Below are 7,592 nucleotides of genomic sequence, written 5' to 3'. Positions count from 1 at the left end.
CATGTATGCTTTTTGCCACTTCTATTCAACATCGTTCTGGGGTTCTAGGCTGGGAAATTAAGGAAGACAAATAAATAAAAGGCATCCAGTTTGGAAAGGAAGAAGTAAAACTACCTCTATCGCAGATAGCATGGTTTATGTATAAGAAGTCCTGCAGAATCTACAAAACCATTATTAGAATGAATAGTAACAGTATACAAGATTAATATATAGAAATCAATCAACTGTATTTCTACACACAAGCAATAAATAATTCCATTTACAATAGCATTGAAACGAATAAAACACTATGAATAATTTTTTTTTCGGTACTGAGGTTTGAACTTGGTCTTCACCTTGAGCCACTTCACCAGCCTTTTTTGTGTTGGATATTTTTGAGATAGGGTCTCATGAACTATTTGCCTGGGCTGGCTTCAAACCTCGATCCTTCTGATCTCTGCCTCCTGAGTAGCTAGGATTACAGGCATGAGCTACCAGTGTCCGGCTCACTATGAATAAATTTAACTGAGGAAAATGACTTTTACACTAAAAACTATGAACACACCATTAAAGAAACTACAGAACACCTAAATAAATGGAAAGACAGCCCATGTTCATGGATTGGAAGTATTAAGGTGGCAATGCTCCTCAAATTGATTTATAGATCCAATGCAATCCTTACCAAAATCCAGTTGTTGCCTTTTTTCCAGAAACTGATAATCTGATCTGAAAATTCAGGTGTGGCTGTGGCTCCGTGGTAGAGCCCTTGCTTAGATGCATATGGCCAGGGCTTTGATTCCCAGCACTAGGGAAGAACATGGAAATATATGGGAGCCAGACAGGCAAAACAATCTTTTAAAAAAGGATGAAGTTGGAGGACTCACATTTTTCTATTTTGAAACTTGTTAAAAAGATATGGTAGGACTGATGGAGTGGCTCAAATGATAGAGCACCTGTCTAGCAAGAATGAGGCCCTAAATTCAAACCCCAGTACCACCAAATGAAAAAAAGAAAAAAAAAGATGAAGTAGTGTTGGGATCGTAGCTCACTGGTAGAGTACTTGTCTACCATGCACAAGGGCAGGGTTCAATCTCCAGCACCAAATAAACAAAATAAAACAAACAAAACCAAAAAGCTATAATAGTACTGGGATAAGGAAAGACATACAGATCAAAAGGATATAATTGGGAAATAAGATAAACCCTTACTTATGGCTAATTGATTTTTGATAAGTCTGTGAAGACTGTTCAATAGGAAGAGTCTTTTCAGCAAGTGGTGCTGTGACATCCCACAAATCCACCTATGCAAAATGTCAACATACAAAAGAGTGCAGTTGGCTCCCTCACTCACAGAATTAACTCAAAGATATGAACGTAAGAGCTAAAACTCTAAGAAGAAAACACAGATATAAATCTTAGTGACTTTGGATTAGGCAATGGTGTTTGGATATGATACCAAAAAACACAAGCAACAAGAGAAAAAAATAGATAATCTGGGTTTAAACAAAATAAAAAATTTATGGATCTGGGAGTGCACCTCAGGGGTAGAGTGTGTGCTCAGCATGTGTGACATCCTGGGTCCAATCCCTAGCACCAAAAACCAAAACAAAAATAAATGCAAACAAACGAAAAACCTAAATCTTAGATTGCTATCAAGAAAACAAAAGACAATTCACAAATGGTAGAAAATATTCACAAGACATGTATCTGGGGCCTTCTGCCAAGAGTCGTGGCTCGTGAATGAGCCATCCTGGAAAGGGAACTTCTGGCCCCAATGAAGTCTTCAGATGACTGCAAATCAACCAACAGTTTGCAACCTAATTGGAGACACTACTCCAAGGACTGGGATGTAACTACATGGTAGGCCATTTGCCTAGGATGCGCAAGTTCCTGGGTTTCATCTCCAGCATCCTTCCACCAAAAACCCACAAAGCCCAAAAAATGTTTCCAAATTCCTGACTCACAGAAACTGTGAGGAAACAAATAAGGCAGGCTACATAGGAAGAGGGGACAGAGAAATTAGAAATACCAAAAAATATTTTAAAAGCCAGATTCAGGAAATTAAGACAACCAGAAAGTAAAGCTGAAAAACCACCAAGAGCAGCAAGCACTCCTCCCATCACCTTCCCTTTTTTTAGATGCTAAATGAGTTGCAGTCTCCCTGGATAGGTAGTCTGAGAACAGGAGGTAATTCCTTGACTATAAAGCAATGCTCTAAATATTATGCCCATTATCTCCATGGTTTCAGTAATTAGACCCACACTAAACCCATGTCTCCATGCTTGGAAATTCAGAAAAATGATTAGGGGTTGCTAAGTTATGTGACCATGTGTCTAGGTAAGGAATCCCCTAGTTCAGAAGGTACAAATATACCTGGGATAAGGACCACTATTTTGGGCTTCTCTGCTCCCACCTCCTGAGTGTAAGGCAGAAGATGCTCCTCTTTCCCATTTCTATTTCTCCCAACTTTGTCCTGCTTTGCTAAATAAATCCTTTTTATTTTATTTTTTTGGTGGGGCTGGGATTTGAACTCAGGACTTTGTGCTTGCAAAGCAGACACTCTACTGCTTGAGCCGCACCTGTTGCTCTGAAATAAGTTAGTGTGACATGTGGGTCTTTGAACCAAGTCTGACAACTCATATGTTCTCACTTGATTTCTCTGGATAAGTTGGCATTTTCACCACTGCTTCCATCAGCAGTTCTTGGGCAGTGTGAGAGCCATGGAATATGATTTTTTAATGCTTCTACTTTATTCCAGAAGTAGAGTCAGCGAAGAAACAAGACTGGCTCTCTAAGCCTTTCCTGTTTGTGTTCCTGATTTGGGCAAACGTCCCTGCAGTGTGAAGAGGACCTGTCAACTATACTCTGAGCACCAAGATTGAAAAAAAGAAAAGCAGCTCATCTTTTTCCCTGGAGTGGGAGGGCAGCTAAGAGCATTCAGATATTTTGAGATGAAACTGTTACCATGGGAGTGTTTCCTTATCTCTCCCTTAATAATGATGGGTAGAAATAATGAGTACAGCTCTCAGAATTCTAGAAATAGAGGAAACAAGGGAAGGAAAACTAAAGCTGGAAGAACAGGTCCCAAAGAAAGGATTTCTCAGTTAAGTCAAAACTCTGCCCTGGCTGCATTTGAGGAGAATGTGCAGAGTTCACAGGTCAGCAGTTGCCCCTCCAAAGGTCAAGTTTCCTATACAGACTACAGATAGACAGGTGGTCCTGAGGTAGATGGATGAGGATTCTGCAGTACTGTTGCTAAGGGGGCTAAGTTGCTTTCCCTTTCCTAGGCTTTGTGTGTGGAGGGGTGGGGACTTGGGAAGGAAAACTGAAAGCTTAACAAATTGAGATGCTTCAAATACTTCTCCATCTTTGTCCTGGGAAGAGATCAAGCTCAGTGTTTCTCATCCCCAGGACCTCAGACTGTCCCTTGAAAGTAGAATGTGCAAGGGTACACTCTCATCTTGCAATCCCAGAATCTCCTATGTTCAGCTGGCCAACAAAGGTTCTTAACCCAAAAGAGACTTCCCCTCCACCCACTGCTTGAAGTGCTGTAGGGGCCCTCCTAGGGACTGCAAGCTGAGCTGTCGCTCCAGAACCTTGAGAAGTCAAAGGACACATGCCTACAAATAATTTATCTGTGAAATAATTTGCCTTTGGTGACAGGAATTTACCCTTGTCTGCCACACCCCCACACTCTCTCAGAAGGATTTGTTGCCTTTCTGGTTTTTAATTTTCTTTCTTTCTTTCCTTCGTTCGTTCCTTCCTTTCCTTTCTTCCTTCCATCTTTCCTTCCTTCCTTCCTCCCTTTCTTTCCTTTTTTTTTTTTAAGGGGCACCATTCTAGAGCAGTCCTGTGTACAAAACAAATTGGAATTCAGCCCACTAGCTTAGAGTTTAAGAATGCATACTGATGACTGAGTCAAGATAAGCAGAATGGTTGCCTCTTTATTATAAACACCCCTTAAATATCACACAAGAAGGAAGAAATTACCCTACCAAGCATCCCCAGACATTATGAATTGACCTAAGGTGAGAATTTCTTATGTACTTAAAATCCTTGTCTGTAAATTCCCCAGACCTAAGTTGGCTTGGAGTATCAGAATCTAGTTGTATGTGTGTGTGTGTGGTGCTAGGGATCAAACCCAGGGCCTTGCAAATGCTGGGCAAGATCTCCCCCACTCTCCCACTGAATTACATTCCTAGCCCTTTTTTAATTTTTGAGACAGGGTCTCACCTTGTAACCCAGGCTGGCCTCAAACTCCCAATCCTCCTGTTTCTGTCTCTTAAGTGCTGGAATTACAGGTATGTACCACCAAGTCAAGCCTGGTGGGGTTCCTTTTTCTTTTTTTTGCAAGAATGTATGTGCACTTGAGCTGTTCCTTAGAGGAAATAGCTGAAAATTCACCCTTAGAGGAGTATAGTTTAAGGACCAGAAACCATACTGGGTTGTGTGAACAGCCAAAGGACTGAGGGTCTTCCTTTTCTAAACAAGCACCTTAGTGGACTGGAGCATGGCTCAAGTGGTAAAGCTCTTGCCTAGGAAGCACAAGGCCCTGACTTCAGTTCCCAGTACACAAAATAAAACGAACTCCAAAAACTCAAGCAATAAGTTAACTCTGTCTCTCGAATGCTCCAGAATCCCATGTTTTCTGTGCTAAAATTTATGGTTCACAAAGAGGAAACTAGTTTTAAAATGGAGACACACAAGGCAAGCTTCCTTGGCAGATTTCCCAGGTCCTTGGCTTTGGGATCTCCATGGTCCTGGCAACATGAGACTCTTCCTGTGACAGGCATCTCTTAATTTTCCTCACTGGATGCTGGCTGGGCAGAGCTCCTTCATTTGGGCTTGGATGGTCATTTTTGGCACATAGTCACTCTCACTCCCAAAATGTGGCTGAATCTTGATGGCAATGGAAGGTGATGCTATTACCTGCACCTGGCTGGCAACAGAGTCGTAATCTGGTACATTTCAGCTGCCACTTATACATTAACAGCTGAGTGCAGCTCCAGCACCTTGGGATGAACACCTATTCTGTTCCAAGCACGTTATTACATAGTATATTTTCCAAATTCAGCTGCTGCTTTGACAGATTTTACAGAAGAGCGTGTCTCAAGTTTTATATGCCAAACTGAGACAATTCCTTTAATGAAGTGGTTACTGATCTCCAGCCCCAGAAGTATAAGGCACACAGACACTTGAATTCTTTAGCCAAAATGAAACGATTCTTTACTTATGAATTATTCAGGGTGCAAGTTGAACACGAACTCCTCCAGAAAGCTTTCCGGAAGCTCCTTAACTGGAGAAAATCTCTCATTTGCTTGAATTCCCTTTGCACTTGATCTTATTATAGTTCTTATCATTTCTCTACTTGTGGGAGGTACTTATTTACATATTTCCTCTCCCGATGGTAATGGTGATCTTTGAACCAGGCATCTCCCTGTAACTATTTCATGTTTATTTCTCACAATACCCAGCCCAGAACCTTAAACAAAGGAGGCTCCAAATACATGTTTCTGAAGGGAGGAATGACCAAGTGGTACAGAATCCTGCCTAATAAACTAAGTGTAGCAGGAGGAGTGACATAGTTGAGTTCAGGTTAAGGAGACTAGCTGAGCAGCTGACTTGAAGAAGGCTCGATTCTGAGGCCTACACTCCACTCCATGGTTCATTTTGAGGCCTCTCCCTACAGGTCAGTTGTTGGAGCCATCTCTGCAGGAAATATTTTGGTTTTCCATCAGTTTTACTTCCTCAATCCAATAAGCTGCCCTGAACTTACAGAGGTCTTAAGATAAACACCTTAAAGTTCATTTATTTGTCCACTCATTCATTGATTAAAAAATATTTATTGAGCACTATGTACCAAGTATTGTTTTAGCCCCTGAAAGCAAAGTAGAGCTTAAGACAGACAAGGTCCTACTCTTATAAGGAAGAAATCAGAGGGAGGACACACTCGACAATAAAGGAACATAAAGGAAAAAAGAAAGGAAGATGGCAAAGAGAGAGGGAGGAAAGACAGACAGATGGAGACACTGACACTCCAAGGGATGCTAGACTCAGTGTCTGGGTAGCTTCTTTAGATTAGATTGTCTGGAAGTCTCCACCTTGAGGAAGTGACGTTTAAACCAAGATGTGAATGATAAGCAGCTTTTCAAAAAGTGTTCCAAGCAGAGAACAGCCAGGGCAAAGGCTCTGAAATAGACAAGCAGTAGTGCTGGAAACAGCAAGGCCAGAGAAGCAAGCGAGGAGTAGCTCAGGTAGACTTTCTGAGGCAAGGCATGGAGTCTGGGTTTCATTTAAGTGCGATGGGATGATGATGAGAGAATCCTCAAGATGGCAGTCAAGATGACTGCTGTAAGGAGAATGGGTTTCAGAAGGAAATGAATGAAACTGGGGAGTGGATGCAGCAGTTAGGAGACTGGCCTGCATTTAGTCCGGATGGCAAGAGGTGGTAGACTGGCCACAAGAGGGAATAGGACAAGGAAGTTGGGGAAAGTGGCAGCCAGTGTGCAGGGTTTCCAGAGCCCCGTTTAAGGTGCCTCAGATATCTTAGAAAAAACAACAGGCAGGAAGCTGGGAAAAGAAGTGTGGATTTCTCCAACAAAGGTCAGGGGTGGTAATATCAAATTAGGACTCGTTGGGTTGTATTTAAAGTGGAGAGGTCTCTAGTAGCTACAAGCTATGCTGTATCTAGCACCAGTATTTTAGTTCCTAAACACCATTCTCCAATAAAAGGAACCAGAGTTCCTTGGAGAAGTGGTTGATAGCAAAACAAAAGAAAGTACAGGATGAGGCCTAGAAATTGCCTGGAATATTTTGTAGTGCCAGAAATTAAAGAAGCACTAGGAAAACAAGGAGGGTGGGGGGGCAAGCACATGCTGGCTGGGTGCATGAGCAAACTTTATGGAGCCCCCAATGCCCAATCTGGGATAATGACAAGTGGAAAACAGGAAAGAACAAGTAATGATGGCAATGGATTGTAGCCCATCGAATAAACTAAATATCCTAACTCCATACTAATGTAAATAAGTACCTGAATACATAAAATGGGGGGAAGGAGACTTTTCTTTTTCAGTACAACTCCCCTTAATAAAAGTAGAAAAAATTTCTGAACTAGAAAATCTGGTGACCAGCACAGTAATTACTGTTCTGGGTAAGATCAGCAATGGGCAAAACCACAATGATACCATTTCATACATATTAGAATAGTTACTGGGGAAAATAGATAATGAAGTGTTGGCGAGGATATGGAGAAACTACAGCTCTCATATATTGCTGATGAAAATATGGTGCAGCCACTTTGGAAAACACTATTTGGGAGGTCCTCAAAATATTAAACATAGTTGCAAAATAGTCTAGCACTTTCACTCCCAGGTATTCACCCAAGGGAAGTAACAATATACCTTCACACCTAAACTTGCACACAGATGTTCATAGTAACATTATTCATACTCATAAAAAAGTAGAAACAACTCAAATATCAATCAACGAAAGGATGGATGAACAGAATGTGAAATAGACATACAATGAAATATTCAGCAATAAAAAGGAATGAAGCACTGATACATACTGCAACATAAATCAACCTTGAAGACACTATGCTAAGTAAAAGTCATA

The sequence above is a fragment of the Castor canadensis genome, chromosome 11 (assembly GCF_047511655.1).
Source record: "Castor canadensis chromosome 11, mCasCan1.hap1v2, whole genome shotgun sequence".
NCBI lineage: Eukaryota > Metazoa > Chordata > Mammalia > Rodentia > Castoridae > Castor > Castor canadensis.
The sequence above is the reverse complement of the archived record's forward strand: the minus strand, read 5'-3'. Positions refer to the sequence as shown.